The sequence below is a fragment of the Lutjanus erythropterus genome, chromosome 23 (genome assembly GCF_056507025.1).
Source record: "Lutjanus erythropterus isolate fLutEry1 chromosome 23, fLutEry1.hap2, whole genome shotgun sequence".
Classification (NCBI taxonomy): domain Eukaryota; kingdom Metazoa; phylum Chordata; class Actinopteri; order Lutjaniformes; family Lutjanidae; genus Lutjanus; species Lutjanus erythropterus.
The window spans coordinates 27,036,212-27,046,574 of record NC_139339.1 but is presented as its reverse complement, the minus strand read 5'-3'; the positions used below and the strand labels follow the sequence as shown (position 1 = coordinate 27,046,574).

At 40.3% G+C, this 10,363-nt stretch overlaps 1 pseudogene; it reads left to right on the top strand.

Annotated features, from left to right (window-relative positions):
• Positions 1-779: 779 nt before the first annotated feature.
• LOC146306289 (uncharacterized) lies at positions 780-1,646 on the top strand (annotated as a pseudogene).
• Positions 1,647-10,363: the final 8,717 nt, after the last annotated feature.

The following is a 10,363-nucleotide window of genomic DNA, read 5'->3' as shown; positions in this document are numbered from 1 at the left end:
TTCACAGTGTGTATTGGTGTTTTTACTGAAGGATGTGAACACTTTCTCCAGCACAGCTCACCTGTCTGAAGATCATCTGGTCCCAGTGTGAGTTCCACTGTCACTATGTTCTCTTCAGAGAGTTTATCATCTTCATCTCATTGTTGTTGCTTTATGATGTCAGCTGATCAGTTTCTTTAACTCTCAGCTTCTTTTCTTTCTCCACTCAAAAAACGTTGTTCATAGTGACTTCACAGATTTCATGACTCCATTTTAGCAGGTGACGCACTAAACTCTTCCAACTATCAACACATCTCACTCTGTTGTATTAGTAATCAGATGTAGATCGAGCCAGTTGCTCTCTGCTGCCACCCAGAGGTTGATGATGTATAAACCAGCAGCATTCAGATGAATGCAGAGGGTGCAGCTTCTGTGTGTCCCACCAAGCTCCTATCTCTTGTATTGAGAGGATCGAACTGTGCATGTACAACTTATAGTGAGAGTAAATGGGCCAAAAATTGTGCCCCAAGCCGGAAATAAGTGACCAACCGGTAACTTTAGAGATCGTAAAACATTTTTAACAGCACATTTTAGTGCATTTATACATTTTACTCCCCTACTGCACAATATTGACATTGCTCATTTAAGGAAATCTGCAGTATATATATCAAAGTATTTAAGTCTTACTCACTTAAGTTTTAGGATGTGGGGAGAGGTGGGGTGGCGCCCTAGCACCCTCTATTGACCGGTCGCCACTGCCTACGGGCAATTTAGAGTTATCATTTAATCTATTATACTGCATGTCTTTGGACTGTGGGGGAAAGCTGGAGTACCCACTGAGAATCCACGTGGACCACATTGGATTCAAACAAGACAATGGAAAAGTGAAGGCAGTGACTGAAATCTCTACATATTCCAAGTTACAAGTAGTTTTAACGTTTGTGATATCATCTCTGCAGACTGGTACAAACCCCTTCCCCTTTTCATTGCTCGGTTTTTTTAAGATCTCAAGTTCAACTGTCAGCCGAATATTTCAGAACACCCTTGAAGTGTTAAATGCCAGGCTTGTTCCAGCACTTATATTTTGGCCACATCAAGATGAGTTTCAGCTCTCAATGCCTGTGAAATTTAGACAGGTCGTTCACAGATGTGCCCGTATTATTGACTGCTTTGAGATTTTTATTGAAAAGCCTTGAGACCTGAGAGCAAGAGCACAGGCCTACTCAAAATACAAACACCACCATATAATGAAATCTCTAATTGGGAGAACACCACAAGGAACAGTTTCTGTCATATAAAACAGATGGGGCAGCAGAACATCAGACAAACACTTGACTGAAAACAGTGGATTTTTAGATGGCCTCACACCAGGCGATGTGATGCTGGCTGATAGAGGGTTTGATGTGGTAGACTCACTGGCTCTGTACAATGCAGAGCTTAAGAACCCAGCTTTTATTAAAGGGAAAAAGCAGTTGGGTCCACATGAGGACTTGCATCAGATCGGATCCATGTGAAGAGAGTTATTGGTGAGACACGGAATCACTACACCATCCTTCAGTAGTACAACTGGAATTGAAATGTGTGAAGCTGAGCATCATAAAGATCTAACACCTCCAGATAAAATAGCCCAGACCAATTTGGCTCCCTCAGTTGTTTCTTTGGGCTAAACATAAAAAAAGTATGTTGGAGGAATGGACTGTTATTTCCATGACTGAAATAATGACAGTGACAATGATGAATTCATACTTAATCATAAATAATTGATGTGATTGAGTGAAGTCTGTCAATGAAACAATCATTTTTTTTAAATATAATAAAACCTTACTGTCAAACATACAGATCACAAGCAAGAACCGGCCTGTCCAATCTGGCCCACTGGGGTCACTTTGCAAAGTGCAAAAACTTGCAGAACAGTCATTAATTCCAGACTAAAAACACAGCAACAACAAACAATATATACTCATTGTAGTCATATGTAAAGATATTGAACATTGTACAAAATATTATTAGGGATGCCCAAAATATCAGTGCCAATACATTATCGGTCTATATTGGTGTTTGTGAAGCTTTTTCAGGCACTTTATCAGAAAAAATAAATGAACATTTAACGGTCAGAACTGCTCTTTGTTTTTGTTGTCATAGTGATGTCAGATTTGTCATTTTTATTCATCCATCTTTGCTAACTACATCTGAGCCTATCTTACACTCAGGTGTGCATAAACTACAGGTTATAGCAACTTTTTAAAACCAAAATGTAATTTTTTTTGTTATCTGTACCAACCATGAAAAGCAGGTAAGTTATCATTAGAGCTGCAACAATTAATCAATTTTCACTCAATTACAAAATAAATCGCCAACTATTTTGATAATTGACTAATAAGGTTGGGGTTTTTTTTTTAAGAAAAAAAGTCAAAACTTTTTGATTTCAGCTTCTTACACGTGAATATTTTTTGGTTACTTAACTCTTCTATGACAGTAAAGTGAATATTTTTGAGTTGAGGACAAAACAGAACATTTGAGGATGTCATATTGAGCTGTGAGAAACTGATTGCTGTATTTTATTTTTTTATTTTTTTTGCCATTTTCTGACTAAACAACTAGATAAATAGTGCTTATTTAGTCAAAATACTCAGTTCAAGATGTCACATGTTTGATGTTCACCAAATAAAAAGCATTACAATAACACAAAATACATTTTAAGTATACAAACTTTTGGTTTATTGACTCATACATCTATGTCACATTTCTAAATTAAGTTTAAATAAGGATTAATGGGTGAATTCATGGTAAAGGAAAAAAAGAAGTATAGTGACACAAACTCTGGGTTATTGCATTTATGGACATGTGCAATACGACTGAGGTAAAACAAACAGCAAGTTAGAAATGTCACGACAGCAAGTAAGAGAGAAACAAGCAATATACAAACACAACAGTAAGTTTCAGAAGCCAGAATTGAAAGAAGCAGCAGAGAAAGAAAAGGCAGCTTCCAGAAATTCATCAGAAAGTTTCAGAAAGACATTGTTCCCATGGAGAACATGTTTTCTGTACCTGAGCTATCCTTGTTACCTGTGACTGTGATGTTCCTGACATGTCTCTTCAATCATATTCACTGACTGACCTGTTCTTCAGTGCTTAACCCCTAAAGACTTCTTCACTGTGACCTGTATTCAGGATTGTACAGCTTGTTTAAGGGTGCAGGGATGTTCAGTTGCACGACCTGAGGTTTGTACCTCTGAGCATTGCCGGGGACAACAGACAAAAAGGAGCTTTAGACAGATTCCTTTTCAGTGTCTTCTGACGAATGCAGCGTATTGTTAAGCGCTGAGCCTTCACCTGGGTTTGGAGGGGGAATTTTGGTAGTGGGAAGGTCACCACACCCATCAGCAGATCTCTTTCTCTGGGCCTTTGTGAAAGGCTCTCTGGTTCATATCCTGCTGTCCTTACAGCTTTCATAATAGGCTCATTCCAGACACAGGCTTCATCTGTATGCAGTGCCACTTAGTTTGTTCACAGCTGCTGGCAAAGCATAGAGTATGGCACTTATATGTTAGCACACTACTCCTTCACCTGCCAAAACTGGTGCAGTGGCCAAATTGCACCTCTCCACAGTGGGGAAGTTCCTGGTGACTAATCTCCCTGTCAATCAAAAGCAAGTTTTAATTTAAAACAGTAGTCACAGGAAGGAGGTCTAACCCCTAATTTCCACCAGGCACGGCTGGGCGTTCATCACTGCTGCACCGCGGCACTCGGGCCAATTTGCGGCCATTCCAGACAATGCTTGTATTTCCACCAGAAGCGCCACAGAGTGTTCCAGGTGCTTCCCGGAAGAGGCTTACTGCTCCACTCCGCTGAGAATATGCACCGAGTCTATTTTTGATGGATGTCACGTCAATTAGCACAGAACAGGTCGAACGGGTATGACGTATGGCGCCGAAAAGACAAGGAGAATCTGGTTAATTTTCAAAATAAAAGACCCCATGCAGAGTCACAATCATGAAGACAGACAGAAAATAACCTATTTAACCACGTAGCCTGCTTATCCATGGTAGAAGCACAAAGAGCAAGGAAAGAGGACTTAATCAACAAAATCAGAGCAAGTATACATAATGAGATGGGCAAAATGCTGCGCTGCTGAAACGCTTCTGAAACGCTGCTGGTGGAAATTACAGGCGCTTGTATGACGGGACAAAACCACGGCGCGCACGCAACGTCACAAAGCCACATCTGGTGGAAATCCCAGGTAAAAAAGAAGGCAAAATGAAGGTGTGGCCCGGCGCATTTACTGTCATGGCTTGGCGCACTGCAGTAAAAACTACTTGCGCCTTAGATCAGCTAAAACCTGGTCGAAGCACAAAGTCTGTGGCGCAAGCGGTCTGGCTGCACAACATATCCCCTGGTGCATTTGGCTAAGGTGCACACACTTGCTGCTCTTTTGCTTTTTTTCTTCCTGGCTTTAAATGTTTTGCCTTAACCTTGTTTCCCTGTGCCTGCCCCTACAGCCTGCCTACCAGTTTCTAACCCTGCTCAGCCTGCCAAACTCCCTGCTTGCTTTCACTGAAAATAAATCCACTTCAAGCTGAACTGCTGTCTGAGTCTCACTTATGGGTCTAGTTTTCACTATACTATCACAACAGTGTGTGTCTAAAACAAGACTGAAAATCAGAATCAGCCAAAATTGGTATCGGCAGGTCAGACCCTTAAAAAAATTGGAAATCAGAATCGGCCAAGAAAATTGGAATTGGTGCATTTCTAGTGTATTATAGTGTCTCGTGTAGTGATTCTTAAAATGATGTGAGTACTTCTTCCAACACTGCAAGTCACAGAATCTAATGAGACACCAACTATGGTGTAACAACTGGTAATGGTGGACACTCTGTGTGTATTGAGGTCTAAGATAGCAAAAGTAGTGGTCACTGGATGTAACTGCAGTTCTTTCAATACACGCATAACTAGATACAAATTCAACAATGTCCAAGCCCATTACAGGGTATTGCATGTCCAAAGTGTGATTAATAAGTTTTTGTTGCATTTTCATTAGCAACTAACTCATAGTTCAAAATGTGATTATGCATGTAAAGCCTAACCCTTTTGCATGTGGTATCCACTATAGGTGTATGTTACAATTTAGTCTGTCAGAGCCTCTATGAATATTTTCCATGTGTCATTATGAGTGTATGTAGTCAAGCAGGTAAATACTCCTGCTTTCCTAATAACTCTTACAACGTACACATTAAATATCGCTTGCATCAGCTTGCATCCAAATGTCTTCCCTTGCAGAACCACACAAGCTGAGAGTGGACTTGAGGGCTGACAGGAGTTCTCCTTGACTCAGTAGAAGGCAAAATTAAATACAGGCAGAGAAATCTTCAGCTCTAGATTCCTCCAGTGCACTTGACAATCTCAAAACTCTGATTTCTCAGTCCTTCCCTGACCTCCACAATAAACTTGGTGAAAAAGGCAACCTTTTCAAAGGCTGTGTATACTCCTCTGTAGAAAGATATCAGAGCCATCAATGTGTTCGGCCGTGTTCCCTGGACAAGAGAGACTCATTCTGGAGGACAATCTCAAGGATGCGCTGCCTGTGGGGTGAGCGGATCGATCCTGAAAATATCGATACCTCTGATACTACATCTTATGTTTGAAAATCGATTCTGGCGTCAACAGGATTGATACCAAAAAAAGGGATCAGTTTCAGTTCCTCTCTTCTACACTGTGGTGTTTATATTTCATGAAAGAACAGAATGGTATGCACGAAAAACATCCAGTTGTTTAGTGCACAACAAGCATGACGCCTTCACGGCGGACGCGGTGCGCACCCTGACCACTAAACAAAAGAGCAGCTTCATTTGGACATGTGTAGCAGGAAGGCTATATATGTGTGTGAAAGGGGATACTTCACTCAAAAAATTAAAATTCAGTCAATATCTACTCACCCTCATGCCGACTGAAGGTCAGGTTTATTTTGTTAGTCCACGAAACACTACTGGAGTTTAACAGGAAAACAGCGTTGCAGAATCTCCCAAACAATGGAAGTTGTGGATGGCTCATTTAATTTTATAGAAGTGTAACAGTAATAAATTCTTAAGTGATATCACAGTTTATTTATATGCTTGTGTCAAGTGTTATGGTGCAATAGAAATATATTAATTAAGGCTGGAGTTATAGACTTTTTTTGTTAAAGAAAAATGATAAAGCATTGTCTATTTGTATACAGAAATATGTCGATGTCTATATGTGATTTGTGGATCTAGACATGTATACTTAAAGGAGAAGTGTGTGATTTCCAGCGGCATCTAGCGTTCAAACCTTAGATTGCAACTAAGAGGATTTACCCCGACACCGCCCCTCTCTCACCAAGAGTACGGTGGCCGTCAGCAGACAAAATGGCGAGCGAACGCTATCTCACAACAAACTACAATTATGTGTGTAGGATGAATTACCTGTCCAGCAGAAAACAGGCAACCTCGGAGTCATTGGGAAAACGTTTGTCAGCGGTTTCCATCGTGTAAACGCTATGCCGATGTTGATTCGTGTTTTTGCCGTTTCCTGTCATGCTTGCGTTTACTTTCTTTGCGTCTCCGCTTCTTGGATGACGGGGATTCACTGTCCGCTGCTTTTTGTTCTGGTACAGTGTATGTATGATCCTCCATTTATCAAAACTGTGCCAGTCAAGGTTCACAACGCTAAATGGTCTGCCAGCAACCCGCGTCTATCCTCCCCGTCTACTTCCGTGTTTACGCTGCGGCGTCTACGTAAGGTCACCATGGGCTTCCCAAGACTCACTGTTAGTGCAGTTTGTCCACTCTACGCTGCCATAGACGGCGCAGGATGATGATCTCCGTAAGGCGACCCGACCGTATGTAACTATAAATGGCTATTTCTAAAGTAACGGGAACATATAGATTATGAGTTTACGTTGATTGATAATAATAAATAACATACTTATATATAATATATCTCATTTATGTACATAAATTCCTGTAATTATTACACACTGGTTCTTTAAGTGCACATCCACATTTGTGTGTCTTTGCTGTCCAGTAAAAAACACTGCTTTCAAAATGTCAACTTTTCTGAGGCTGGGAGGGGCAGCTGTGTTTTTAAGCTCTACAACAGAATAATTTTCAGTGTTTTTTTTGTTTGTTTTTCAGATGGTGTGTTTGGTGTGAAGGGTAGGAGAGGTGTCTCAAATCATGGAGGAGCATTCCCTCCTTCAGTTTCTGATGAGAGATTTAAAATCACTAAATTTGGAGATGTATATGACTTTACCCTTAGCTTTCAACATGCATTTTAGACATAAAGCACTTGACGCTGCAGTAGGTAGAAAGCATAAAAACAGTTTGCGCTTCATGCATGCAAGCAACAGACTTTTTTACTTAATCTTTTTCGTCTCTTCACCACGCAGTTCTGCTAATGATCTCAGAAGTGAATGAACAAATCACAATCAGTTTCTGAAATAATCTCAGACTATCTGATTGTTTCAGAATTCTGAAATATATGATATATGTAGGGATGCAACGATACTGTCCTCATGTACTTTTACTCATAAAACTACTCTGATATCCCACACCCAATACCACATCACGAAAAATAGCCGCTCCACACAAGCAAACATCTCAAGAACCAACATGACACACAGTTCAAGGAGTTTGCCAATAGTTTACCCTCTTTTTTTGGCCACGTTGTTATCATCAGCGAGAGACTTGTTGTCCTCAACATCATCCACCAATGACCGCAGTGACTTCGGAAACATAAAATTCCATGTAAGTCCATGTAAAACTGAAATAAACACTTATTAAGCTATTCAGGTGCACAACTCCGGTCTGAGAGGCTACAGTTTACATTTAGTCTTCTGAAGTAGCATTGGGAATGCCGTCTTTTTGGGTCATATTTTAATGTTGCGGCTTACGGACACTTGGATTATGCCACATGAGCAGTATGGAGACATTTTGTGGTTTTTTTTTTGTTTGTTTGTTTTTGTTTGTTTTCTACATTTTAAAATCGGTCACCATTCACTTCAATTGTACTGGATTTGGCTGCAACACTGTTTTCTGCTGAAGCTCCGGGAGTGTTTCGTGAACTGGTGATCTTCACCCATCCTCACATCAGCACAAGGGTGAGGAGATATTAAGTGAATTTTCATTTTTGGGTGAAGTATTGCCTTAAGCAGTGCTCGCAGTAGCAGCTGATTTGCTCGCAGATTAATGTCCGTGTCTGTGCTGAATGTGATCACATGTTGCTCCAGTCGAGTAGTTCTACTATATTAGTTTATTCAACCTTATTTCCATTTTCTGTATCAAACCACTGTCAAACCGCACTGGTTTTACGAGCTGTCATCTGTCCGGACACTGCTGATAACAACATCCAGTGTTGGGTGGGCCATCGGGGTGTTCGTGCTGGGCGAGAGCAGCTGCCTGATGGGGCTGCAACCCCAACTAGCTGCATAACACCTTAGAGGCAAAAGTTAATTGACATTGTACATGAATAAAATATTTATAAACAGTTTATTTAATTAGTATTTCTGGTACCGACTAGCAAGGGTGGCTTCAAAACTTTTACTATAGTTTGTTTTGTAACCGCTAACGTCCTTTTGTCCAATCTGTTGTCACAACACTCTAAACACAATTAGCACAGCATCTGTCTGCTGTGGACCATACCATTAACACTATCCATGTTGTTTTCACAGAACATGTAGCCAATTAACACGTTTCTACAGTGCTTACATTTTCTTCTTTTTTTTTCAGTCTTACTTACAAATGCTTGCACACAGCATGCCAGCAGTAAAAGCCCAATAAAGCATTTTTGAATGAACAGATCATTGAAACATTGAGAACTAGCTGATTTACAGTAAGCTGTGTAAAACAGACCAACCACAGCTGAACCCAACTTCAATTGGAGACACATGTTGAGGTTCTTTCAGTTACATGGACATAAACAGTAGAAAGCAGACCTTTTGGATTGATTTTGTTGAATGTGGATACAGAACAACACAGAAGAGCAGACAGAGAAAAAGAAAGGAAATGTCTGGATGAGAGAAGAGTAGCTGGTCTAGGCAGAGAAGTAGCTGGACCAGGAAAGGTGCCTTTTTTTAACTATATTTCTGAATTTTACAGTAGAGAGATCTTACCATTATGACAATCTGCAGTTCTGAGGGGTTATAGCCAGCTGCCCTGTGCTGTTTTCTCTTTGATTAGGCCATTCCATTTTTAACACTGACACTTCAATCAGCCTGTCAGGCCAGAGGGAATTCTCTAGTGCTCCCGATGGCGAGTCGGAGCCTGGAATAAGCTGCAGTCGGTGAATGGGACCGGACTGCTGTAAACAAAGGAAGTAATAGAAAACAGTTCGCACCAATTCATTTTTAAAGAGCAACAGCCAACGGGGAAACTCTCAACACTCTGCAACCGACGGTGCTTCATCACTCAGCTACGGACGACCGCAAGGAGCTGTAATGATGTGGTGTTTTTCATAAACCTAGACATACTGTAATTATTGCTTTAAGAGTAATATGTACCTGCCTCTGTGCTCCAAATGGTTAGTTGAATAATGCAAATAATAGAGCAAATAAACTTTTATTGCTTTAAACCCCCAGCAGTATTGCCAAAAAAGAAAGCTTCATTATGTTGTTGCTTGTTGTTACTTTTACAGCATTGAAACGTGTGTCAACAGGAAGCAAAACACAAAGAACAGCAAAACTATGCCTACTTACTATAATTGTGCGTACTTACTGTAAAATATTAAATAATGAGTGAAAAGCTGAGATTATACTTCAATACTACCCCTCACAATTGTATGGCTTCGCAAACCAGTCAAGTTGTGGTTTACATCCTTGTCTGTTCAGACTGGGACGTGGACTGGGAGGGACATCAGGTCCCCTTGACCTTGACTGCCAAAATCTCACAGCTCATCCAAGTCCATGTGGAGACTTGCCTAAATTTTTCTACCATGAGCAACAGGAAGCTTTGATGAACACATTGATGTAAGTTTTGTTTTTTGTAGAATCAAAAACAAGGGAGTGACAGAATAAAATTAATACTGGTGTAATTTAGAAACCTTCACAGAACGCCAAGGTACATCAGAACTGGGAAACGTATCCCAGTTTGTTTCAGCTTCACCCCTGAGAGAAAAAAAAACACGTTGCAGACTCGCAGCAGGGAGAGAGAGCAGGAGAAGTGTAGAATTGTGAAATGTTCTCAAATTATACACACCAACACTTTACATAATACATAATATGCAATGACACTAGCAATTTAACTCCTACAGTCTCCTTTCCTCCTGGTTTGTCTTGAGCAACATCTCAAAATCATTTATTATTTTGTTATTCATGTGTCTTTGCCAGTTACAGTACAGTTTTTGTTATTTTAATTTTCTAGTTCTTGTCATA